This window comes from Schistocerca nitens, chromosome 3 (assembly GCF_023898315.1).
Source record: "Schistocerca nitens isolate TAMUIC-IGC-003100 chromosome 3, iqSchNite1.1, whole genome shotgun sequence".
Lineage (NCBI taxonomy): Eukaryota > Metazoa > Arthropoda > Insecta > Orthoptera > Acrididae > Schistocerca > Schistocerca nitens.
In genome coordinates, this window is record NC_064616.1 from 908,540,433 (window position 1) to 908,567,497 (window position 27,065).

The window sequence follows — 27,065 nt, forward strand, 5'->3', positions numbered from 1 at the left end:
TGGATTGTAACTTACAGGATGGTGTTTAGTGTTTGCAGACTTATCCTTAATCCATAAGTTTCATATGCATACCAGTTGTCTTGGTTCTTCAGTTCAGCTGATGAAATGTTTGACATAATTATCCTGACAATTGTTAAGCTGAAACAGAAAAAAAGTATCCATTGTTGTTTCAGCCTCTTGAGTGCAGATCAGAAAACAGCATGAAATAAGTAGTGCCCTGCTTTGCTGTATTGTACACGAATGTCTGAATAGGCAGTATCATATCCCAGTCTCTCTGTTCAACATCATCACACATTGAGAAAATATGCCAATGTCTTATTCACACATACCTTGAGGCCATTCAACAGCAGATGTTAAATGTGGTGCTCCATGATTCAAAACTATGTCTTCTACAAGAGACCTGGTGGTTCGTGAAGCTTTAGCAGTTGGTACAGAAATGGTGACCATGTAGCAGTCTCAGTAGTCAGTGCACACTGTTATCCACTTATTCCCATTTGTCCACATCAGAAACCTCTTCAAGAATTCAGTTTTAATCAGGTGAAATGGAGCAACTGGAGTGGCAGCGTTCCAGTGGACAATAGTGTGCTCTGACCACTTAGCCTGCTACACTGTCATCAGCGTTGTACCAACTGCCAGTGCTCCATAAAGTATGGAGCACTATGTTTAACATCTGCAGTCGAATGGCCTCAACGACTGTATGAATAAGACATTGGCAGATATTTTCTTAATATATGCTGATGTTGAACTGAGAAACTGCGTCAGTGTGATTAACAGTAGCACTGTCAGTAAAAGGTTTCCCATAAAGATATAGAAAGGTCCTTCTTTCTCCTCGCTCCAAGAAATTGTTCATCTGCTTGCAGCAGTTCTTGTAGTGGCAGTGTCTTTCAATTGACATTCTTTGCAGGGCCAGTTAAAGGCCCAAGCCACACAAGCGGTTGCTTGGGGTGCCACGCTGAGAGGGGCACCAGAGGCATGCAAGTGCAAAATCTTTATTGAAGCTGTATCATAATTAGAAGTGAAAACCAACAAGGGTAAATATGTATTAATTATTGAGGGATGAGGAGGGGATGCTAAATGATATCACTTGTGAGATGATATATGTGTGTGTGGAGGGATGATTCCAAATAACATGTTCTCAAACATGCCGTGATCCTTTATTAAGGTTATGTAGTAGGAGCAAATTCCGAAGAAACCTATCACATCATGAATGTGCCAAGGAGTTGGGAAATACACTGCCAGAGGGGAGGGGGAATAGTACACCTGGAAAAATGACATTAGTTTTGATCCCATGATGACATGTTCCACTTGGGGGATAGTAGATGTACTGTTAATGATTTCAGTGTCGTCCACGAACGGGTAGCATAGTGGTATAGCTACCAGAGCGCCATCTGTGACTACCCTTTAGTAGGTAATGATGTGAAGCAAGCCGGTAACCATGCAACAGAGATGCATTCATGCTTTCAACAGCCAACTGAGCAAGTTTGAGAGGACTCCAACTGTGACCTTCTGAATGGCGGGATGGCCTTTTTGGAAAACTGCAACACAAGAGCCACATCTACATAGATACTCCACAAGCCACCATACGGTACATGGTGGAGGGTACCCTGTACCACAACTACCTATTTCCTTTCCTGTTTCACTCACAAATAGAGCAAGAGAAAAACGACTAGCTATATGCCTCTTTATGGGCCCCAATTTCTCATATCTTGTCTTCATGGTCATTATGCACAATGTGTGTTGGCAACAGCAGAATCATTCAACAGTCAGCTTCAAAGCTGGTTCTGTAAATTTTCTCAACAGTGTTTCTCAAAAAGAATGTTGCCTTCCCTCGAGGGATTCCCATTTGACTTCCCTAAGTGTTGTTCAAACCTACCATAACAAATCTAGCAGCCCACCTCAGAGTTGCTTCGACATCTTCCTTTAATATGACCTGGTATGGATCCCAAACACTCAAGCAATACTTAAGAATAGGTTGCACCAGCATCCTCTATGCGGTCTCCTTTACAGGTGAACCACTCTTTCCTGAAATTCTTCCAATAAATGAAAGTCGACCATTTGCCTTCCCTACCACAGTTCTCATATGCTTGTTCCATCTCAAATCCCTTTGCAGCATTATGCCCACATATTTAAACAACTTGACTGTGTTTCTTCTCATCTGCATTAACTTAAATTTTTCCACTTTTAAGGATAACTGCCATTCATAACATCAACTGGAAATTTTGTCTAAGTCGTGTTGTATCTAAGTACAGTCACTCAACTTTGACACCTTACCATACACCACATAATCAGCAAACAACTGCAGATTTCTGCCCACTCTGTCGGCCAACTCATTTATGTATATAGAGAACAACAAAACAACGGTCCTATCACAGTTCCTTGGGGCACTCCTGATGATACCCTCGTCTCTGATGAACACTCGCCATCGAGGACAACATACTGAGTTTTATTACTTGAGAAGGCTTCGAACCACTCACATATCTGTGAACTTATTCCATATGCTCCCACCTTTGGTAATAGCCTGCAATGGGGCACCATGTCAAGTGCTTTCCAGAAATCTAGGAACAGAGACTCTGCCTGTTGCCCTTCATCCGTAGTTTGCAGAATATTAAGTGAGAAAAGGGCAAGCTGAGTTTCACATGAGCAATGCATTCTAAAACCATGCTGATTCGTGGACTTGAGTTTCTTAGACTCAAGAAAGTTTATTATGTTCGAAATGAGAATATGTTCAAGGATTCCGCGCCAAACAGAAGTTAGAGATTTTGGTCTGTAATATTGCAGGTCCAGTCTCTTACCTTTCTTGTATATTGGAGTCACCTGCATCTTTTTGGAGTCACTTGGGACTTTGTGCTGGGTGAGAGATTCATGATAAATGCAAGCTAGGTAAGGAGCCAATGCCGTAGAGTACTCTTTGCAAAATCGATCTGGAATTCCATCCAGACCTGGTGATTTATTTGCTTTCAAATCTTTCAGTTGTTCCTCTACACCAGGGATGCTTATTACTATGTTGTCCTTACAGAAGACAGTCTGATGGTCAAATGACAGTATGTTTGTATGATTCACCTGTGTGAACAATTTCTTGAATGTGAAATTTAAAACTTCGACTTTCATTTTGCTATCTTCAACTGCCCCACAATAGTTGTCAAGAATGGACTGAATGCAAGCCTTAGACCCATGTAGCAATTTTATATAAGACCAGAACTGCCTTCAGTTTCCTGCCAGATCTTTTGCTAAGCTGTGACGATGGTAGCTGTTGTATGCTTCACACATAGATCTTTTCACAGATGCATGAATCTCTGCTAACCTTCAATTGTAGTCATTTGTGTGTTTCCTTTTGAACTGAGAGTACAACAGCCTCTGGTTCCTCAGTATTCTCCAGATTTCATTATTAAACCATGATGAGTCTTTTCTATCATGTATCCACATACAAGGCACATAACTTTCCAGACCACAATTTACAATCTGCTTAAACTTTGCCCACAATGCCTCTACATCCATCTTACTGGAACTAAGTATCTGCTGTACCTAGTAGAAACCCTCTTCTAGCCTTCTTGACTGATTTATTAACTTTCACAATCATAGTTGCTATAATCGCTAATCCCCATTTCTGTATCAACATCGTCAATAAGGTCTGGCCTATGTGGAGCTATAAGATCCATTGTGTGCTGCGTCAGTTGTGCAATGCCTGATGGCACCAGTTCAGCCATGTATGTTGATGCTGTGGCATGAGTGGAAGACAGGCTACAGGCGTGTGTGCTAATAATTGGTTTGCAACAGTTTGTGTTGACATGTCTGGGCTCACTGTTGCAACAATAAGTCTTGAATGAATTTGAAATCTGCTGAAGGGTGTATTATTATTATTATTATTATTATTATTGTTATTATTATTATTATTTTTGTGGTGGTGGTGGTGGGGGGGGGGGCAGTGTATAACCTTTTCCATTCCTTAAGTGACAAAACAGCAACTTATCAGATTCAGGAGAAGACTTGTATCATTGATACCCTTCTGCATTGTTGTCAGGTGGTGTAGATACTCTCATTATGTTTTTGAGAAAACAACAATGTCATCCAGGTAACAAAATTGATTAGTCCACTCAAGGTGTGTAATCAGGTTGTCCATCATGCTTTTGAAGGTTGCTGGAGCACTGCACACACCAAGCAGCATAACTTAAAACTCATAAAGGCCATTAGATGTTGCAAAAGCAATGATTTATCTGTCAGCCTCATCAAATTAGATCTGCTAGTAGCTACTCTGAATATCCATACTGAGGAAATACTTTCCTCTCTTCAGACAGTCCACTATGAAAACAATTTGTGCTGGTGGGTACTGTCATTCATTGTTTCTGGAGATTTTGTGCAGCCACCAGTAACCGATAAAAAAATGTCATTTGCCATCTTTCTTCTTCATGCAGTCCACAGTGGAGGATCACACTGGGTTGTGTGGTCTGCCTTTTCTCCACATCAGATGAAAATCTGCCCAGAAAATCATTCAGTATAGTCAACCCTCTCTGTTATTCTTCCTTAGCCAGTTGTCATTGCTTGAACTTAATGAAGTAGCTTCACAAATTTGAAGCTCCAATCGCCCAGGGTCTATGAACTCCAGCCAATGAAAATACAGTGTGGTTCATGAAAGACTCCCTGGAGGGTTCCATGGATCACGTGTCACAGCCACCGGCAACCACCACCGCATCTTCCGATTGCCATCGCGACCGACTATCGCACACTAATCTGCCGGTAGTCGGCTTCGTGCACACTTCCTCCGAGTTAAGCATAAACTACAGGGGGAAGATGCTTTATATTGTTTTATTATTCACATACCTGTCAGAACATGCTGTTTTGTGGAAAAAGACTGGTCCAATAATTTGTCTTGCACTAATTGCACACCACACTCCTATTTTCACATCATGCAGAGTTTGCTGATATAATTCATGAGGATTTTCAAAACTCCAATGTCAAATGTTCTGAGAATGTACATACCCTGACAAATGCAGCATGCTTCATCAGAAAAGAATGGCATCTCAGGATCAGCTTCCTCACCATGCACAGACTGTAACATCCAGTTGCAATAATGATGTTGAGCAACAGTATCTGTGTTCCTCAGCTGATGCACTACCATTATTTTGTATGATTTCAGTTTCAGTTTGTGCACAGCTCTGTACGTAGATACTCTTGACAAACCAGTCAGAAGTGCCAAATGGCACAGAGATTTTCTTGGACTTCTGACCAAGGCCTACCCTATCTTGTCTAGTTTACTTTCAGTTAAAACACTAGGTTCTTTATGCTTTTGTTTGTGTAACATGGCTCCAGCCTCTTGAAATTTCTTCACTAATCTGTGTATCATCAGATCATTGGGAATATGCACACTGGGAAATTTTCATATGAATTCAAGCCGACATTCCACATACGATTATGCTCATCGACATAGGGGCAGGGAAAGCCCCAGACTTGGTGCATTTGCAATAAAGACATCTAGCAACAATATTAGAAGTGATTAAAATTGACAAAAAAACTCAGTCACACAGTGTAGGGGGCATGCACAAAGTGCGGGTGTCCGAGAACTATGCATAGCAACAATTGGGAGATGCAGCAGCAACAGCGTGGAAATGTACCACACAGCCTGTGGATCCGTACTAGGCACCTTTCGTGGGACATCCTGTACTATGCCTGCATTCTGGTAAAATGGGAGAGAACTGGCTGAAATTGCTGACACAGCGTCTGTTAGCACTTCTTGGCTGGTAGCATATTACATCTGTGCATGTCATATTGAAGGTCGATGCTGACATGCAGAAAGTTCACTCAGGAGAGAGGAGGGGGAGGTCTTCCAATGGGAATCGAGCTTCCTTCTGTTCCCCATCCAATAGGAGTTATTAGAATTCTGTGCTCTGCAGTGAAGAGACCCTTTGGTCAATTTTTTATTGGTGTAACAACTTATTCCAATTATGCAAAGCTGTCATCATACCAATGTCAGTGTCAAGTTAGTTAGTTAGTTAGATTGTTAGTTATGTGTTCCATTGCTCAATCTCACGGGAACCGTTATGATGTGGAAGATGTCAAGTGAATATGAAATGCACACATGAATCAAGGTATTTTTTAAAAAAATAAAAAAGAAGCTTAAAATTTTTATTACCTACCCCTTCACCTTAAATGGCACAAAATGCACATGATATAACTATAGTTTTATTCATTCATATTCAAGAATTCATCTGTGGTATGGAAGGAGTTGTCAAAGAGGTATGCTTTCAATTTATTTTTGAAAGTATTACTGCTGGTATCTGGTAGCTTGTCGAGAAGTTTTACAGCAGAATATTTTACCCCTTCCTGTGCCAAAGGTAGGTTTAGCAGAAGATAATGTAAGTCTTTCTTTCTACAGGTATTATAATCATGAATGTCATTATTGTTTTCAAACTGGTCCATGTTGTTGAGAATAAATTTCATTAGTGAATAAATGTACTCTGAGGCTGTTGTAAAAATTCGTAACCATTTAGACAGATGCCTACAAGACATGTGACTATGAGCCCCATGCATTATCCTAACCGCTTTCTTTTGAGCAGTCAGTACTTTTTGTGTTGAGTTACCCCAAAATATTATTCCGTATGACATCATAGAGTGAAAGTCTGCAAATTATGTTAGCTTACTAATTTATGTATCCTCAAAATTGGTAATTATCCTGATTACAAACGTTGCTGAGCCTAGTCAGCTTAGGAGATCCAAAATATGAATTTTCCAATTAAGATTCTCATCGATATGTAGACCCAAAAACTTAACATTCTCTACCCTGGCTACTGACTTCCGTTGATGAGTTATATTTATTGAAGGAACTATACTCTTTGTAGAAGAAAATTGGATGTACTGTGTTTTTTCAAAGCTCAGAGCAAGCCCATTCACAGAAAACGAATTAATAACTTTTCCAGAGACATTATTTGTATCATTTTCCATTGGAGTTTCTTTTGCTGGGTTAATAATGATGCTTGTGTCATCAACAAACAGTGTCAGTTTAGCTTCCTGTTTCAGATAGAAGGCAGGTCATTCACATATATCGAGAACAGAAGGGGACCCATGATCAAACCCTGTGGAACACCTAATGTAATTTCACCCCATTTAGATGAAGTGACAAACTTCCTTAAATCACTTAAACCATATAAAGAAACTTTTTGCTTTGTGTTCTGTGGATATGACTTTAAACTAGTCATATGCTGTTCCATTTATACCATAGAATTATAATTTCTGTGACATAATGTCATAGTTCACACAATCAAATGCTTTGGATAAGTTGCAGGAAATTCCTATTGGTGACATTTTGCTATTTAAAGGCTCTATTATGTGGGCAGAGAAACTGTATGTTGCTGTCTCAGTGGAACAGCATTTTTGAAATCCGAACTATGATTTACTAAGTATCCCATTACTGTTGAGATGGCTAACCACTCTTGAGTACATTACTTTCTTGGCGATTTTTGAAAATGCTGTAAGCAAGGATACAGGCCGGTAATCGTTGACATCTGTAGTGTCCCCTTGATTGTAGAGAGGATTGACAGTGGCATTTTTTAACCTGTCTGGGAAAATACTTTGTGTTAGTGATGCGTTAAATATGTGATGCAGAACATCAGCTGTAACTGCTCCAAATTGTTTTAATATCTTGTCAGAGATGTCATCTACCTCAAAGAACATTTATTTTTTAAAGATTTAATGATTTTTCCTTATTTCACAAGATGATGTTAGGTGAAAATTAATGTGACCTATATTTCTCAGAACTGACTCTTCCATGTACTGCTTGCTTTTTCTTTTGAACTATTCTCACCAATTCTTTCACCTACACTTAAGAAATTGTTATTAAATACATTAGCAACTTGTTTACTGTTTTTTTTTTTTTAAGATGGACTCATTCTCTTTAAGAGTAATACTACCAACCCCAGTGGTTACTTTTCCTGTTTCCCTTCTAACCACATTCCATATTGATTTGATTTTACTGCCTGAGTTGTTCATTTCAACGCTAATATACATATTTCTTGATTTTCTGGCGACTTTTCTCAGTATATTACAATAATTTTTATAGTGTAAAATTACTTCTGGGTCTTTACTAATTCTTGCTGTCTCATACAATTTTCTTTTTCTTTCTGAAGACACTTTAATACCTATAGTTAGCCAAGGTTTGGTGTTACATTTAGTAATTTTTTGGGCAACAATGTTCGAAAAGGGATATAAATCTATCAAGAAATATGTTGCATTTATCATTAGCATTTGACTCATTATATACATCTTCCCAATTAACATTTCTTAAACTTTCTCTGAACTGCTCTGTAGATATCAGGTTGAGCAGTCTTGAACTTTTACTTAATGGTTTGTGAACTGTACCCCTAACTTGTAAGTTAATCAGTTGTGCATCATGGTCTGATAATCGATTTATCACAGGGGAAGCATGTGTTAGTTTTACAGCCTCTTGCTGTAAATATACATTATCTATTAGAGTGCTACTGTCTTGAGCTATATGTGTAGGGATATTGATTACTGACTGTAAGTTTGCTTTTCCTATCAGAATTGCTTAGAAAGCTTACATTGTAATCACCACAAATTAATAACTTCTTCTTTTTGTCCGACAGACAGCATAATAGGGAGTCAAACTTTTCTATGAATAGCTCCCAATCTCCTAATGGGGACCTGTACACTGCTGCCAATATAAACACTGTAGTTCACTTGCACAAACATCAAATTGCTGATCAACACAAAATCTGCTTACTTCTACAGTTTTGTATTTAACCCTTGTTTTGTGTAAATGGCAATTCGTCCTTTCTTCATGCTAGATCTGCGAGTGTAAGATGCTAAATTATACCCATTTATACTGAAACTTTCCATCCCCACAGCGACATAGTGTCCAGTCAGACACAGTATATCAATCTCATTCTTGTTTTTGAGATCATCTAAACACACTAACAGCTCATCTACTTTATTTTTTATTTCTCTGATGTCTTGATGAAGTAAACTGATACCACCCTTAGCTTTATCCCTATTTACCGTACATGAAGCTTCTTTTATTCTGTTTTTCTTGATTGTTGTCTGTCTGGACTTTGGGTTTAACATAAAGAACCTGTCTGCCTGGTCACATTAACTACAGGGATCTTCCCTTGTGTGACTGTGGCTTCCTTTGCAGTATCTGCTAATAGAGAAGCTAACTTACCTTTCCCCTTTCCATTTAGGTGCAGGCCATGTGTACTGTATCCCCACCTACCACTAGCATCATCCGGAAAAACACTTATGTGAGATTTTGCTGGTATCTGGAGCATCCTGTTCAGTTCAGTGTTACCATGCCTTACAGCAGTGTTTTCCCAGGGCTGATCATGGTGCTGAAAGACCTCCACAAACCCCACATTTGTGTGCCCATTTTATGCTCCTATTTTAAGCACTGCCGCCTGTGTTGAATCATGACACATTTTCTGCCCTTGCAACACACAGAGAAGATGTAATTTTCTCAGGAAATACAGCATTGCACAGTGGCTCTTCGAGATGCTGCCAGTGGGTGATTTTACAAACACTATGAAACAGTATCAATGCCAGGTAAGCAGTGTGTTATTTTCACATAACAGTGTGTTGTACTTGATGCATATTACCTGCTGTGCACATGATATTGTTTGAGACATTTCTCCAGCACCGGAACACTGCAGAGACCTTTGTGTATACTTGTTGCAAATTCTTTCTGCAGATATAGTGTCGCACAGCAGCCCACCTGAACATGAGAGAGAGAGAGAGAGAGAGAGAGAGAGATATGCCATTGGTGCACACAGTGTCATATAAGTGCTTGCTGGAGCGACATCTGACAGCTATGCTCATTCCTCTTCATGTTGTACATGAGAAGCATTATTGATAAGATGCCACCAAAAGATGATGTGTAAAATACACCACTTAAAATGCAGCACCATTATGAATCTCAGACTAAACCACACGGCAGCATAGTGACATACATCAACTGTTCTTGTTATCAGCACCATGAAATATTTCGTCTATTAAGGTGATGTTACTCTGTATAACATACAATCTAAATTCATAGGTTCATCTTCAGATTGAGGGTTCAATGTAGTTGTGATGACTGAGAATGTAATGCTTTTACACAATGAATGGTTGCAATGTTTAACAGTCAGATACCTCCTCTGCTACTAGACTACCCAAAAACAGTTAAGATATATAGCAACTGGGACACTGAGGAGTGCGCTCACATTCAGGAATCAAACCTAGCCCAGCCATTCAGAGCGCTGTGAGTATGTGCATGGACTTTTTAGGAAATACATGGTACACACTTACAGATCTCACTTGCCACAACGTTTTTTTGCTAAGAGTTTTGATGTGTTTTCTGCCTATGTACAGCATATAGTCACTAGTCACTACCTGACATAGGTAGAGAATTACATGTACTTGAAGTAGAACACATCGACACAGCCAGTGTGCAAATACACTGTTTAACTATCATAATTATATTTCCTTAACAGAACAGTTGTCAAGTCACTGAAGGTTGGGCCTAAAGCCTTTGTACAGTTATCAATATTTGTTTTACAAATTTTTGATATGAAAGAATAAGTCACCAAACGTACTGGCAGATTAAAAGAGTGTGCCGGACTGAGACTCAAACTTGGGACCTTTGCCTTTCACAGGCAAGTGTTCTGCAAACTGACCTACCCAAGCACAACTTACGACCTGTCCTCACAGCTTTAGCTCCTCCAGTACCTCATCTTGTATCCTCCAAACTTCACAGAAGCTTTCCTGTGAAATTTGCAGAACTTGCACTCTGGGGAGAGAGACACGGCTTTGCCACAGCCTGGGGGATATTTCCAGGATGAAATTTTCACTCTGCAGTGGAATGTGCACTTATATGAAACTTACTGGCAGATTAAAACTGTGTGCTGGACCGAGACTCGAATTCGGGACCTTTTCTTTTTGTGAGCAAGTGCTCTACTGACTGAGCTACCCAAGTGCTGGAATAAATCACCAAGTTTGTTTGCAGGTAAAGAGCACTACAATCACTGTTGTTGCAAAATGATGTGACATAGGGAGAAGGTGAATGTGTTCTGTAGTATCATGAGACAATGCAGAAGAGAAGCACCAGTATTGTTGCTTAGTACATGAAGTATAAACAGGAGAGCAGTGTAGTGGATCTTCTGCAAACAATGTGTCAGAGCTGAGCAACATGCATTCCGCGAAGTCTACTTGATTAATTAATCATTAATTAGGGTTTCCTGGAACCACAGAGCAAAGAATTCTATATATAATATCCAGATGATGGAACTTTTTGAGCAGTTTTTTGACTGCTGTATTGGCATCAGCAATGAGTATTTTAATGAATTTTCTTTTTTTCTTTTTTCCTTTCTTTCTGTCATATGTGACTACATTCCACATATCAGGTAAAGTTAACAACCACAATGTGAGGCTATAGGATTTGGAAAGTCCATATGTTGTCTTAGATTGCATTAGGGATTCCTCCCTAAAGTTAATATATGGTGCAGTTTCATGCACAATTGCTGTTGCTGGTGTTACAAAAGGAATGACATCAAGTGTGTGTTTGATGTAAATGTTGAAATTTATTCTTTCATTTGTCACAAACCACAAGTTTGTAAAAAACTAGATATTAATAATTCTAGTTTTATTGGAGCAACATTTGCATCTGAACTACATAATTGTTAAAACCTCCATAATATCGTCATACAATTTTTGTGTTTGGATGGGGGCATGGGGGAATCATTCTAAATAACTTTCAAAGCATCTGAGTTACTTGTTTCAAATATCATACTGTGGAAGGGCTACATCATGATATTTTTTGTAAATAACAATATTCTATCACAATTGCTCATCATATTTATATAAGCTCTGCACAAGCTCGCTGAAGTGACACATGCACGGCACATGGAAGAACAATCTGATAACCAACCCACACATTGGGGTGATAAGGCCACTGCACTGCTCTTGTTCCATGTCATACAGCACACAGGGAAAAATTGTACTGGCAGACATTAATAAAAATAAGGTGTTTTTTTATCTTCTACACAGGCTCTCCCTCCTTGCTGATTAAACATATCTTTTAATATTACCTCCAGCATTGAATAATTCTTTTTTTACAAACAAATGCAGTGGTGTTAACTCAGTCAAAGCACACTGCAGTATTTAGAACTATTGCTATAACTACTGTACACCACAGCGCACACCTGAATTACTGAATGGGGGAAATACAGTCTTCACCCCTCAAACATGATGCACAGCAGTATGGATAGGTTCAAAACTCAAGTTGTGTAGCTGTCCCCCACATCACCGTACTTTCACACTGACACATAGTTGCCTATGAGAAAATATTACCTCTAATATCAAGCAACAGAAACTGCACCCAGCAGTCTTCTCATGTTGAGAGATTGATCCCTACTGCAGTGTGCAGAATGCTGCAGTTCTTCATCTTCTTCTGCTTTCACTCTATTTGCAACATGGGATGTGTTCAAGAGAATGAATAGCTATCTACGGGAGAATGTGAAGCCTAGGGCATAAACTATAATAATCTGGATATTGATATGAGATCTGTCTACAGAAAGTGTTGCTTGGCCATTCAAACGTTTAATATGGCACAAGAGGACCATACATGTATAGATAATGATCACCTATATGTATGTATGTTGTCTGTCAATCATCCATGATACTCCCAGCAATGTAGATGTAAGCCAACCAGCTAAAATAATGAAGTTCATTTGCATTTGATGGGCTTTTCACTTGTTTAAATTCCACAATACTAGCACTATCCAAGTGATCAGAGATTAATAATTGCAACAACTGTTCCTTATGTGTGTTTCAGTAGTGTAACCTTCAGGTAGGTGTGAGGAGGTGATTGGTAAATAACAGCAGCTCGGAGGGGGGGAATGAGGGCTACTTTCATACATATAAACCATCAGCTCGCTGCAGCTCACAAAACCAATTTACGTGAGTGACTACAGTTTGCAGTATGTCAATGTTCGCATCTCACCTGACACTGAGTTATGGCTGGAGGTGGTTGAATTAGAGGATGTGGTATGTTGTAGGAGGTTTCAGCTCATTCAACTACAGTGAGATTGCTTGTGCAACATCAATGTTTTCACCAGCAGTGACCATCTTATTGCCTCAATAGTAAGTGTTTTTAGCAGCAAAGTGCTTAATCTATTGGATTGTGTGACGACATTAGTGTATGTTAAAACAACAATGTGTTACATCACATCTGACTGATTTCAATGTGATATACAGGGTGATTCAAAAAGAATACCACAACTTTAGGAATTTAAAACTCTGCAACGACAAAAGGCAGAGCTAAGCACTATCTCTCGGCGAATTAAGGGAGCTATAAAGTTTCATTTAGTTGTACATTTGTTCGCTTGAGGTGCTGTTGACTAGGCGTCAGCGTCAGTTGATGCTAAGATGGCGACCGCTCAACAGAAAGCTTTTTGTGTTATTGAGTACGGCAGAAGTGAATCGACGACAGTTGTTCAGCGTGCATTTCGAACGAAGTATGGTGTTAAACCTCCTGATAGGTGGTGTATTAAACGTTGGTATAAACAGTTTACAGAGAATGGGTGTTTGTGCAAAGGGAAAAGTTCTGGACGGCCGAGAATGAGTGATGAAAATGTATCACGTATCTGGAGATGTTAGAGAATTGGCTGTTCCCTCAGCTCGAACAAGAAGCACAACAATTCATATTTCAGCAGGATGGAGCGCCACCACATTGGCACTTATCTGTCCGTAACTACCTGAATGTCAACTACCCGAGGCGATGGATCGGCCGCCAGGCAGCCCGTGACTGAGCACTTCATCACTGGCCTCCAAGAAGCCCTGATCTTACCCCCTGCGATTTTTTTGTTATGGGGGTATGTTAAGGATATGGTGTTTCGGCCACCTCTCCCAGCCACCATTGATGATTTGAAACGAGAAATAACAGCAGCTATCCAAACTGTTACGCCTGATATGCTACAGAGAGTGTGGAACGAGTTGGAGTATCGGGTTGATATTGCTCGTGTGTCTGGAGGGGGCCATATTGAACATCTCTGAACCTGTTTTTGAGTGAAAAAAAAACCTTTTTAAATACTCTTTGTAATGATGTATAACAGAAGGTTATATTATGTTTCTTTCATTAAATACACATTTTTAAAGTTGTGGTATTCTTTTTGAATCACCCTGTATTTTGCTGCCAGTCAGATATATCCATTAAGTGAAAAAGTGAAGAATGTACTTGATGACATTGTGTGAGGTATATGTAACATCGGCTGTGTGGTGGCTTTGAATCAGGTGATTTCATAGGAGTCCGCAGGTGGGAATACCTACATGGTGATTTTAGTGTGAATAACAAAATTATTTAGTGATTGCATATGTAAAGTAGATTTGATGGAGGAAAGAAGAACTGTATTAAAAAAGTCTACATACATGAAAAAAGTGTAATTAGTTAATATTGTTTAAGATCGACAACACATGCAAAATTTCTGTCACTAAAAGAAGATTATGGGTTTTAAGCTGTAATCTATAACTATGGATGGAATGTCCAAGTTTGACCCTGAGGAAAGTAGTCTAAATGTATGTGTATATGAGATGAATTTGTAATAAATAAATTTTTTCTGCATATTGTAATACACGTTTAATTCCATTATACAGATTATTATGAGTTTCCCTGGGAATAGATGCATTTTTGTTTTCCACAATATGGCAAATAAACTCATGGTAATTCCTACAAGAATGGACTTAACTACAGCTGAAACAGATCTCTGGTGCACATCACACATTGAACTACACTATGGCACTGATTCAGGAGATAAATGTGGAGGTATTTCCATTCTGCACAGGTCACAAATACATTTTCACAAGCATCCACTACCTTATTATATACTTTGAAGATCCAAGGTGATGACACATGTAGTCACATGATTATGGCATCAGATGTCTTTGCAGATATAATACAATTCTGTTGCTATATATATTTTTACCATTAACATACTTCACCATACAGCCATCCGATTCTCCACTACCTGTAATCATGTGAGCAGCCTCAGGACTTGGTAAATCAGCTGGAACATCCAAAAATCCTCTTACCCACTTCACTGTTCCATTTATAGTTGATTATTGCCTACATGAGTACTGAGGTACTTCATCTCCCATGCAGTAAAAAGAAAAAAAAGAAGTTTTTTATTCACTTAGGTCCTAACTGCAGTAAACATGCAACTCTCCAACTAGAAAACATTGAGATGTAAGTCATTTCTACAATATGTGGACAATTGAAAAAGAATAAACTGTTTTTGCTTCTAAGAATTGTTAGCAATTTAATAATGATGACGGTAATTTTAAACAGCATGCTCAACCTAGTAGATCATACGTTCTCATTCACCGTGCCTCACCTACGATAATTCTTTCAACATACAGAACTGATTTATAGCTCTGTGTTGACTACATCAATACTCCAAAAGCCACCTGATGTTGTATGGCGGAGGGTGCTTCGTCCCTGCTCTACCCACAAGTGAGGCATGGGAAGAATGAGTGTCAGCAAACCTCTGTATTAATTCTAATGTCTCAAATTTTTTCATCATGGTTATTTCACAAGATGTGTGTGAAAGGGAGTAATATGTTGTCCAACTCATCCCTGGAGGTACCCTCTCAAAATTTCAATAGTAAACCTCTCCATGATGCATAATGCCTCCTTTCAGCATTTGCCACTGGAGTTTGTTGAGCACCTCTGTAAAACTCTCCCACTAACTAAACAATCCCATGCCAAAAAGCACCACTCATTGTTGGGTCTTCTCTCTCCCTTCTAACAGTCCTACCTTTTAAAAGTCCCAGGTTGATGAACAGTACTCAAGAATAGGTAGAAAAAGCACCGTGTAAGCTACATCTTTTGTGGATGAGTTACATTTCCTTACTATTCTTTTCATGAATCTCATTAGATTAGATTAATACTAGTTCCATGGATCATGAATACGATATTTCGTAATGATGTGGAACGAGTCGAATTTTCCAATACATGACATAATTAGGTTAATTTAACAACATACTTAAGTTAATATAACAACTTTATTTTATTGTGGTTTTTTTTTGTTTTTCTTTATTTTTTATTTTTATTTTTTATTTTTTTAAATTTTTTTAATATTTTTTTTTTTCTTAATTTATATCTAAAAATTCCTCTATGGAGTAGAAGGAGTTGTCATTCAGAAATTCTTTTAATTTCTTCTTAAATACTTGTTGGTTATCTGTCAGACTTTTGATACTATTTGGTAAGTGACCAAAGACTTTAGTGCCAGTATAATTCACCCCTTTCTGTGCCAAAGTTAAATTTAATCTTGAATAGTGAAGATCATCCTTTCTCCTAGTATTGTAGTTATGCACACTGCTATTACTTTTGAATTGGGTTTGGTTGTTAATAAAAAATTTCGTAAGAGAGTATATATACTGAGAAGCTACTGTGAATATCCCTAGATCCTTAAATAAATGTCTGCAGGATGATCTTGGGTGGACTCCAGCTATTATTCTGATTACACGCTTTTGTGCAATAAATACTTTATTCCTCAGTGATGAATTACCCCAAAATATGATGCCATATGAAAGCAATGAGTGAAAATAGGCGTAGTAAGCTAATTTACTAAGATGTTTATCACCAAAATTTGCAATGACCCTTATTGCATAAGTAGCTGAACTCAAACGTTTCAGCAGATCATCAATGTGTTTCTTCCAATTTAATCTCGCATCAATGGACACACCTAAAAATTTGCAATATTCTACCTTAGCTATATGCTTCTGATTAAGGTCTATATTTATTAATGGCGTCATACCATTCACTGTACGGAACTGTATGTACTGTGTCTTATCAAAATTCAGTGAGAGTCCGTTTACAAGGAACCACTTAGTAATTTTCTGAAAGACAGTATTGACAATTTCATCAGTTAATTCTTGTTTGTCAGGTGTGATTACTATACTTGTATCATCAGCAAAGAGAACTAACTTTGCCTCTTCATGAATATAGAATGGCAAGTCATTAATATATAATAAGAACAACAAAGGACCCAAGACTGACCCTTGTGGAACCCCATTCTTGATAGTTCCCCAGTTTGAGGAATGTGCTGATCTTTGCATGTTATGAGAACTACTTATTTCAACTTTCTGCACTCTTCCAGTTAGGTACGAATTAAACCATGCCACAATACTTGAGCTTGTCTAGCAGAATTTCATGATTTACACAATCAAAAGCCTTTGAGAGATCACAAAAAATCCCAATGGGTGGTGTTCGGTTATTCAGATCATTCAAAATTTGACTGGTGAAAGCATATATGGCATTTTCTGTTGAAAAACCTTTCTGGAAACCAAACTGACATTTCGTTAGTACTTCATTTTTACAGATATGTGAAGCTACTCTTGAATACATTACTTTCTCAAAAATTTTGGATAAAGTTGTTAGAAGGGAGATTGGACGGTAATTGTTGACATCAGATCTATCCCCCTTTTTATGCAAAGGTATAACAATAGCATATTTCAGTCTATCAGGGAAAATGCCCTGTTCCAGAGAGCTATTACACAGGTGGCTGAGAATCTTACTTATCTGTTGAGAACAAGCTTTTAGTATTTTGCTGGAAATGCCATCAATTCCATGTGAGTTTTTGCTTTTAAGCAAGTTTATTATTTTCCTAATTTCAGAGGGAGAAGTGGGTGAGATTTCAATTGTATCAAATTGCATAGGTATGGCCTCTTCCATTAACAGCCTAGCATCTTCTAATGAACACCTGGATCCTACTATATCCACAACATTTAGAAAATGATTATTAAAAATATTTTCAACTTCTGACTTTTTGTTCGTAAAGTTTTCATTCAATTTGGTGGTAATACTGTCTTCCTCTGCTCTTGGTTGACCTGTTTCTCTTTTAATAATATTCCAAATTGTTTTAATTTTATTATCAGAGTTGCTGATTTCAGACATGATACACATACTCCTGGTTTTTTTTAATAACTTTTCTTAATATAACACAGTAGTTTTTATAATTTTTGATAGTTTCTGGGTCACTACTCTTTCTTGCTGTCAGATACATTTCCCTTTTCTGGTTACAAGATATTTTTATACCCTTAGTAAGCCATGGTTTGCTACAAGGTTTCTTACGAGTATATTTAACTATTTTCTTGGGGAAGCAGTTTTCAAATGCATTTACAAAAATGTCATGAAATAAATTATATTTTAAATTGGCATCAGGTTCACGGTACACCTCATCCCAGTCTAACTGCTGTAGGCTTTCCCTGAAATTTGCAATTGTTAAATCGTTGACTGGACGTACTACTTTGGAGGACTGTTTAGTATTGCTGAATGGAGCTATGTCATATATTGTAACTAGCTGTGCACCATGATCAGAAAGACCATTCTCAACAGGCTGAGCATTTATCTGGTTAAACTTATCTTGGTCTATAAAGAAGTTATCTATCAGTGAGCTGCTATCCTTTACCACCCGAGTAGGAAAATCAATAACGGGTGTCAAATTGATAACTGGTGTCAGTTTGTTTTATTTAATCATTCCAGTTAAGGTCACTCTGGATAGTTACTCCTAGATATTTTATGGTATATACTGTTTCCAGCAATTTGTGGTCAACAGTGTAGTTGTACAGTAGTGGATTTCTTTTCCTATGAATGAGCAATATGCTACATTTATTTATGTTCAGGGGCATCTGCCAGTCCCTGCATTATTCATAAAACCTCTGTAGGTCTTTCTGCAATCATTGCTGTCTTCTGGCATTGTTACCTTGTTGTAGACAACCATATCATTTGCAAACATCCTTAAAAAGCTTCCGACACATTCTGCTAGATCATTTATATACATTATAAACAGTAATGGTTCTATCACACTTCCTTGTGGTACCCCCAAAATTACCTTTACATCATCAATTTTGTTCCATTAAGAGTGATGTGTTGAGTTTTATCACAAATCTGGTCTATACTTGGTAAGCTCACAATTTTTTTGCTAGGATGGTGTCAAATGGCTTCCTGAAATCAGGGAACACAGCATCAACCTGAGCGCCGTTGTCTACAGCATTATGGATCTCTTGGAGGAACAGAGTGAGCTGAGTTTTGCAACATCTCTGTTTGAAGAATCCATGTTGATTTTTATAGAAGAGATTTTTGTTCTCTTAAAACATAATTCTTGAGCATAAGACATGTTGCATAATTCTACAACTGATTGACACTGACGATGTAGGCCTTTAATTACGTGCATCTGTTCTACGGCTGTTCTTGAAAATGCAAATGACATGCACATTTTTCCAATCACTAGGCAGTCTTTGTTGCTCCAGCAAACTACGATAAACTGCTGCCAGAAGGAGAGCAAATTCTTTCACACAATCTTTGTAGAATCTTCAAGGTCCTGATGCCTTTCCTCTACTAAGAGATTGTAGCAGATTTTGTATTCCACAATCAATTATCTCAATATCTGCCATTTTGACATTTGTATGATGATTGAAAGGAGGGACAATATTACCATTTTTTGTGGTGAAACATTTTTGGAAGACCGAATTCAGTATTTTAGCCTTCTCTCTGTTTTCCGTTTAGATGCCTGTATGGTCACTCAGTGACTGTATAGATGATTTTGAACTGCTCACTGATTTTATATAAAATCAAAATCTCTTGCGGTTTTTAGTCAGGGTGGTTGACAAAATTTTACTTTCAAAGTCATTGAATGCCTCCCTCATTGCTCTCCTTACACTCATTTGGACTTTGTTCAACCTTTGTTTGTCAGCTAGGTTTTCAGTTTTCTTGAATCTGTGATGAAGTTCTCTTTGTTTACGCAGAAGTTTTCTAACATGATTATTAAATCATGGTGGGTCTTTCCCATTCTTCAGGACCTTGCTCGGTAGATACTTGGCTCAGGCGTACTGAATGATCCTTTTGATTTTTTTTTTTCCATTTGTGCTTCACATCTTTGCTAAGCAAATATATTTTCCTACTGTTCTTAACATTCCTTCTAATATCCATGGCCAAAGTTGCTATCACAGCCTTATGATTACTGATACCTTTGTCTATGTTAACTGATTTGATAAGTTGAGGCCTGTTTGCAGCTAGGAGACCAAAGAAGTTTCCTTCGAGAGTTGGTTCTTTAATTATCTGATTGAAATAATTTTTGGACAAGACATTCAGAATAATGTCAAATGAATCCCTATCTGTGGCATCAGTTTTGATTACATGACCCTTCAAATATATTCTTGGCAAGTTGCAGTCTCCCCCTATCACAGCAAAAAGATCAGGAAAGTTATCAACTATACTCTGCAAGTTCTCTCTGAAGCACTCTACCACTACAGCTCCTGACCCAGGCAGTCCATAAAAGCATCTGATTATCATTTTTGACCCACATTTGACACTTAACTTCACCCATATTAATGCACATTTGGAATCGATGGTGACTTTGCTAGATATCATAGGATTCTTTATTGCAATAACTACATCATCACCACTAGTGACTAACCTAACTTTGTGATAAATTTCAGTCTGAATTTAGAATTTCTTTGCTATTCACTTCAGGTTCCACCCAACTTGCTGTTCCTAACACTATCTGTGCATTGCGGCTTTCAATAAGTGATACTAATTCTGAGACCTTTCCTTGGATGCTTCTACAATTTACCAATATCATATTAATCTTTTCTATATCCAATCTGTGAGGACGAGCATTCTCTGAGGTCATTGTGCCTATATATCTTCCATTTTGTCAGGCAGTTCTTCTCTGATCTGAAGTGGGGCAGGATTCCTTTGACCTAAAATTCCCCCATGTGCATGCCACATGTACTCCACTACACTAGTACATGCTTCCTGCATGTAGTGCACACCTGATCTGTTAAGAGGAAAACTACAATTCTCCACCTGATAGTGGACATCAAGAAATTTGCATCCAATGCCATTGCAGAAATGTCTGAGCCTCTGGTTTAGACCTTGCATTCCACTCCAAGCCATAGGACCATGATCAACTGTAGATATATTGCTACAAATAGTCAGCTTAGTCTGCAGCCTGCATGCAATTCTAGTTACCTTCACTAAACCAGCCATCCGCTGAAAGGAGCCAAGAATGGCCTCAGACCCCAAGCAGAAGGTGTCATTTGTGGTGACATGTGCCATTATTTCTAGCCAGTTGCACCCAGTGCACTTGATAGACACCAGTAGGGCCTCCTCCATGTCTCAGACAAGATTCCCCCAGCAAACGTACCAAGTGCACACTGGCATTCTTTCCCATCCTGCCTGCTAGTTCTCTGAGGGGCTCCAGTACCCACCTAATCTTGGAACTCCCAATCGCTAGCATATCTGCCCTTTGCACTTGTCTTGGCTGGATAGGAAAATCGGCCACTGGCCCAGCAGGAAAGGCAATTCCATTCTGGCTCAGAAGTATTAACAAAACGGGGTAGCACCCCATACCTGATGATAAGGCATAAGGAGTCAAATGTGCAGCCCATTCCCTCTTTTGCCTTCCACCCAATGATGTGCAAACCCACCACTGTCTCACTATCGAGTGGAGACGGACCAGTCAGATGTTGCATATCTGAAGACGCAGCAACAAACATGTCATCAGGGGATTCCAATAGCACTAGAGGTATTGCAAGTCTCATCACTGGCACCCTGATGTTGCCGCAGCACTGAGTAGCAGCCAGAAGACAGCCGACCATGGTAAATGCAGCTTTCAGCTGTTTATGGGCAGCAGCCAATGCTCCTTGTGTCTGCCCACAACAAGCACAGTCCCTATCCACATATAAGAACTTAATAAGATCTCAAAAATACAAACAAAGCAAATGATGTATACAAACTGTGTACTGCACTAGAAAGTAAATTCACTCAGCAGAAGCTATCAAAAATCTGCTACCCCTTACAGCAAAAGTAAATAGCACTAATAGAAATAGATAAATAATCAGCTACTGTTCTCTTATACTTACAAGTACATTAGGGTAGCAATAAGCTAAGCTAGAACACTACTGTCTAGACAGAGAGTTGCATGTTTAGTGTAGTTGTGACATAAGTTAATTAAAAACATCTTTTTGTTTTACTACATAGAGGATGAAGTACCACAGGATTCCAGTAACCAATAATAACTAACAATGGAAGAGCGAGGTAAGTAACAGGGTTTGCTGCTCTTCCAGCCAACTAATCAAGTCCTGGCAGCACTCACACAATCACAGGCGCTGGAGAATCAGTTGGAGATATAGTGAAGTATGTTCAATGTTAAGAATGTAGAGTAATACAATTGGATTACATCTACAAGAATGTTTGATACCATAATAATGTGACTGGATGTGTCATCATCTTGGATCTTTAAAGTGTATGGAAATGGAAATGAGCATTTGGCGTCATTGGCCGGGAGGCCCCTTACGGGGCATATAATAACATAGTAAATGCTTGTGAGAAAGTGTATGTGACCTGTACAGAATGGAAATACCTCCACATTCATCTCCTAAATCGGCACCATTGTGTAGTTCAATGTGTGATGTGCACCAGAGATCTGTTTCAGCTACAGTAAGCCATTCTTGTAGCAATTAACATCAGTTTATTGTATGTATTGTGGAAAACAAAAATGCATCTACTCCAAGCGAAACTAATGATAATCTGTATAAACATATATTCCAGCATGTAGAAAAAACTATTTATTACAACTTCATCCTCTATGCAAATACATTTAGACTACTCTCTTCGGAGTCAAATTTGGACAATCCACTCCATAGTTATAACTCAGAGTTTAAAACCCACAATCTTTTTTTAGTGGTGGAAATTTTACATGTATTGCACATCTTAAACAATATTAATTTATAACACTTTTTCATGTAGGTAGACTTTTTTTAATACAGCTTGTCTTTCCTACATCAAAACCAGTTGCAATATATAATATTTACCAAATAATTATTTTAGACACACTAAATTCACCATGTATGTAATCCCAACTGTGGGCTCCTATAAAATCACCCAACTTTGAGCCTGCACTCAGGCTATATTGTATAATACGTCAACAGTGACATCAAACACTTTCTTCACATTGTCACTTAACGATATATCTGTCGGCTATGAAACATATCGCATCACATAACACCCAGATGTGATGCAACACTTTATAATTTTAATAATACACTATATGTCATCACACAATCCAATAGATTATATAAACACACTTATTACTGAGGCACTAAGACTGTCACTGATGGTGAAAACATTGATGTCAGTGTTGACATCGTCTGGCCAGATCTAGTTGATTAATTGACTCTCAGTGTACAATAGTCTATCACACAAGCTATACTATTGTATTTGCGTGAGCTGAACCCTCCTACAATGTACTAAATCCTCTATTTCAACTGAACCTGCCATATCTCAATGACAGGTGAGATGCGGACACTGATGCTCTGCAAACCATACTTGCTCAAATAAAAAGTTATTGTGAATAGCAGCATTGTACTAATGACTAGGCAGACTGGTGGGTTTATATGTACGAATATAGTCCCTCCCTCCCTACCCCCACCTGAGCTGCTGTTGTTTATCATTCACCTTCGCACACTTACCTAAAGGGTACTTTACTATGTGAAAAAAGCGTAGGGTTGTTCTCCAAAATGAATGGTTTTTTATATATGAAACTAAATAGAAAATTAATATCGTAACATGAGTAATATTTCCACATCAGTACAGAGATAGTGATAAACACATCAAAAAATTTTGTATCACCCCAGTTCCCAGAACTCCTGAAGATAGATGCTGACTGTGGGTACTGTATCACAGACACAGTCCCTTTGAATGTTCAGAGATGTCACTAAACCTGCCCAAAGATGTAAACAACCATGCATGAGCAGCGTCTATTAGATGAAGGGGATCCGACAGCTGATCAGTTCCAGTCATTCCACCAGGAAGTAGCTACATGGCTCATGTTGTCTGTAGTTCAACCATGCCTAGACGGCCAATACCGCTGTTCGATCATGTCCACATTGTTACTTTGTGCCAGGAAGGGCTCTCAACAAGGGAAGTGTCCAAGTGTCTCGGAGTGAGCTGAAGTAATGTTGTTCAGACATGGAGGAGATACAGAGAGACAGTAACTGTCGATGATATGCCTCGCTCAGGATGCCCAAGGGCTACTACTGCAGTTGATGATCGCTATCTGTGGATTATGGCTCGGAGAAACCCTGACAGCAATGCCACCATGTTGAATAATGCTTTTTGTTCAGCCACAGGACATCATGTTACGACTCAAACTGTGCGCAATAGGCTGCATGATGTGCAACTTCACTCCCAACGTCCATGGCAAGATCCATCTTTGCAACCATGACACCATGCAGCATGGTACAGATGGGCCCAACAACATGCCGAATGGACAGCTCAGGATTGACATCATGATGAGTGTCGCATATGCCTTCAACCACATAATCACTGGAGACGTGTTTGGAGGCAACCCAGTCAGGCTGAATGCCTTGGACACAATGTCCAGCGAGTGCAGCAAGATGAAGGTTCCCTGTTGTTTTGGGGTGGCATTATGTGGGGGTGACGTATGGAGCTGGTGGTCATGGAAGGCGCTGTAATGGCTGTACGATACATGAATGCCATCCTCCGACCAACAGTGCAACCATATCAGCAGCATATTGGTGAGGCATTTATCTTCATGGATGACAATTTGCGCCCCCATTGTGCACATCTCGTGAATGAATTCCTTCAGGATAATGACATCGCTCGACTAGAGTGGGCAGCATGTTCTCGAGACATGAACCCTATCGAACATGCCTGGGATAGATTGAAAAGGGCTGTTTATGGATGACTTGACCCACCAACCACTCTGAGGGATCTACGCCGAATTGCCATTGAGGAATGGGACAATCTGGACCAACAGTGCCTTGATGCACTTGTGGATAGTATGCCACAATGAATATAGGCATGCATCAATGCCACCCTTGACATTGGTCTCATTTTAAGTCTTAAGCTATATAAAAAGGTAATAGAGCAACTTGTGAGTTTTTTAGTTAGATGTATGACTTTCTTCCATAGATCTGTTGTCATAATATTGTGTCAAGTGCTATAGACCTCACTGTGTGTGGCATATTGCACCTTAGATGTGTTTGTTAGATATATACAACATTGATAGTAGAATTGTCATGGGAATTATGTTGACTTTCTTCCACAGAATACCAAAACATATGTATGGGATGGTTGTTGTAATATACTCATTCATTATGAAATTTCTACAAGAGAAAAGCCAATCGAATGTGAATCAACTTCATTATTATAGGTGGGTGGCTTACACATATGTTGTAAAAGTAACATCTGATTACTGGGAGAATCATGGATGATCGAGAGAGTACATGCATACATAAAGTTGGTCATTACCTATACATGTATGGTCCTCATCCACCATATTAATTGTTTGAATGCCCAAGCAATACTTTCTGTTGGCAGATCTCATATTAATGTCCGGATCATATATAGTTTATGCCATAAGAGTTTATTCCTGCCACAGATAGCTATTTATTCTCTTGAACACACCCTATGTTGCAAACAATATGAAAACAGAAGAAGACAAAGAACTGCGGCATTCTACATATTGCAGTAGGACTCAATCTCTTAACATGAGAAGTTCGCTGGCTGCAGCTTCTGTTGCTTGATACGAGAGGTAATGTTTTCGCATAGGCAACCATGCATTGCTCTGAAAGTACTGTGATGTAGCAGGTAGCCAAACAACTTGATTTTTTGGAAACCTATCCATACTGCTGTGTACTGTGCTTGAGGGGTGAAGAGCAAATACACCAGCAGCATGTGGCAGATTCAGTAATTCAGATTTGTGCTGTGATGTACAATAGTTGTAGCAATAGATCTCAGTATTATAGTGTGCTTTGACTAAGTTAACGATACAACATACAAAATTGTATATGCCACTTGTTTGTAAAATACTTTTGTTTGACACTGGAGGTAATATTAAAAGATATGTTTACTCACTGCAGAGGGAGAGCCTGTGTAGAAGATAAGTGCATTTCTTTTATTGATGTCTGCTGGTATAACTTTTTTTTCCTTTTTGCATAATGACGTAGAACAAAAGCAGTGCAGCAGCCTTATCACTTCAGTATGTGGACTGGGTGTCACATTGTGCTGTCAGGGGGTGTGCATGTGTTGCTTCACAGACACGCACCCATCAATTGGAGCATAAGTAAATATGATGAATAATTATGAGAGCATACTATTATTTAACAAAGATAAATCACTCCACCACAGAGCATTATTTATAACAAATAATTTGGGTACTTTGACAGTTCACTTCAAACATTTTTTTCTCTGACTCACTGCACTGCCACTGGTGGAAGATGGGACAGTTACTGACTGCGTGAACTAGACGTCCTAACCGAGGCCATCGTGACTGCGGTGTGGCTTTGTCAGTAGATGAGATGTCCCACAGACACATCACATGAAGATATTATGGATTGTTAAGTAAGTGTTAACATTTACACAATTCAGATGCAAATATTGCTCTGAATAAACTACAATTATCAATACCTATTTGTTTTACATATTTGTGGTTTTTGACAAATGAAAGAATAAATTTCAACATACGCACCATATGTTTGGACACATTCCTTGCATAACACCAGCAACAGCAATGACTCCATTGAGCATTAAACTGCACCATACATTCATTTTAGGAGGAACAAAGTCTAAGGCAGCACATAGATTTTTTTACCTGACACGTGGAATGTAATCTCATTTGAAAGAAAGAAAAAAATCGTGAAAGATGCTCACTGCTGGTGCCAATATCACAGCCAAAAATGCTGCTTGAGAAGTTCCATTATCTGGAACTTATATGTAGAATTCTTTGCAATATGGTCACAGGAGTCCCTAATTAATGAGATGTGTGTCAAGCAGATTTGCAAGGTCGCCTGTTGCACAGCACTGACACATTGTTTTCAGAAGACCCAACATTAAACTTCATGTATCATGCAAACCACACAACAAATTTATAAAATAAATATTGATAACTGTATAAAGGCCTTAGGCCCAACCTTCGGTAACTTGAGAACTGCTATGTTGTCAAAATATAATTAAATTATTCCACCAGTATATTTACATAATGTGTTCTACCTCAGGTACTCATAAT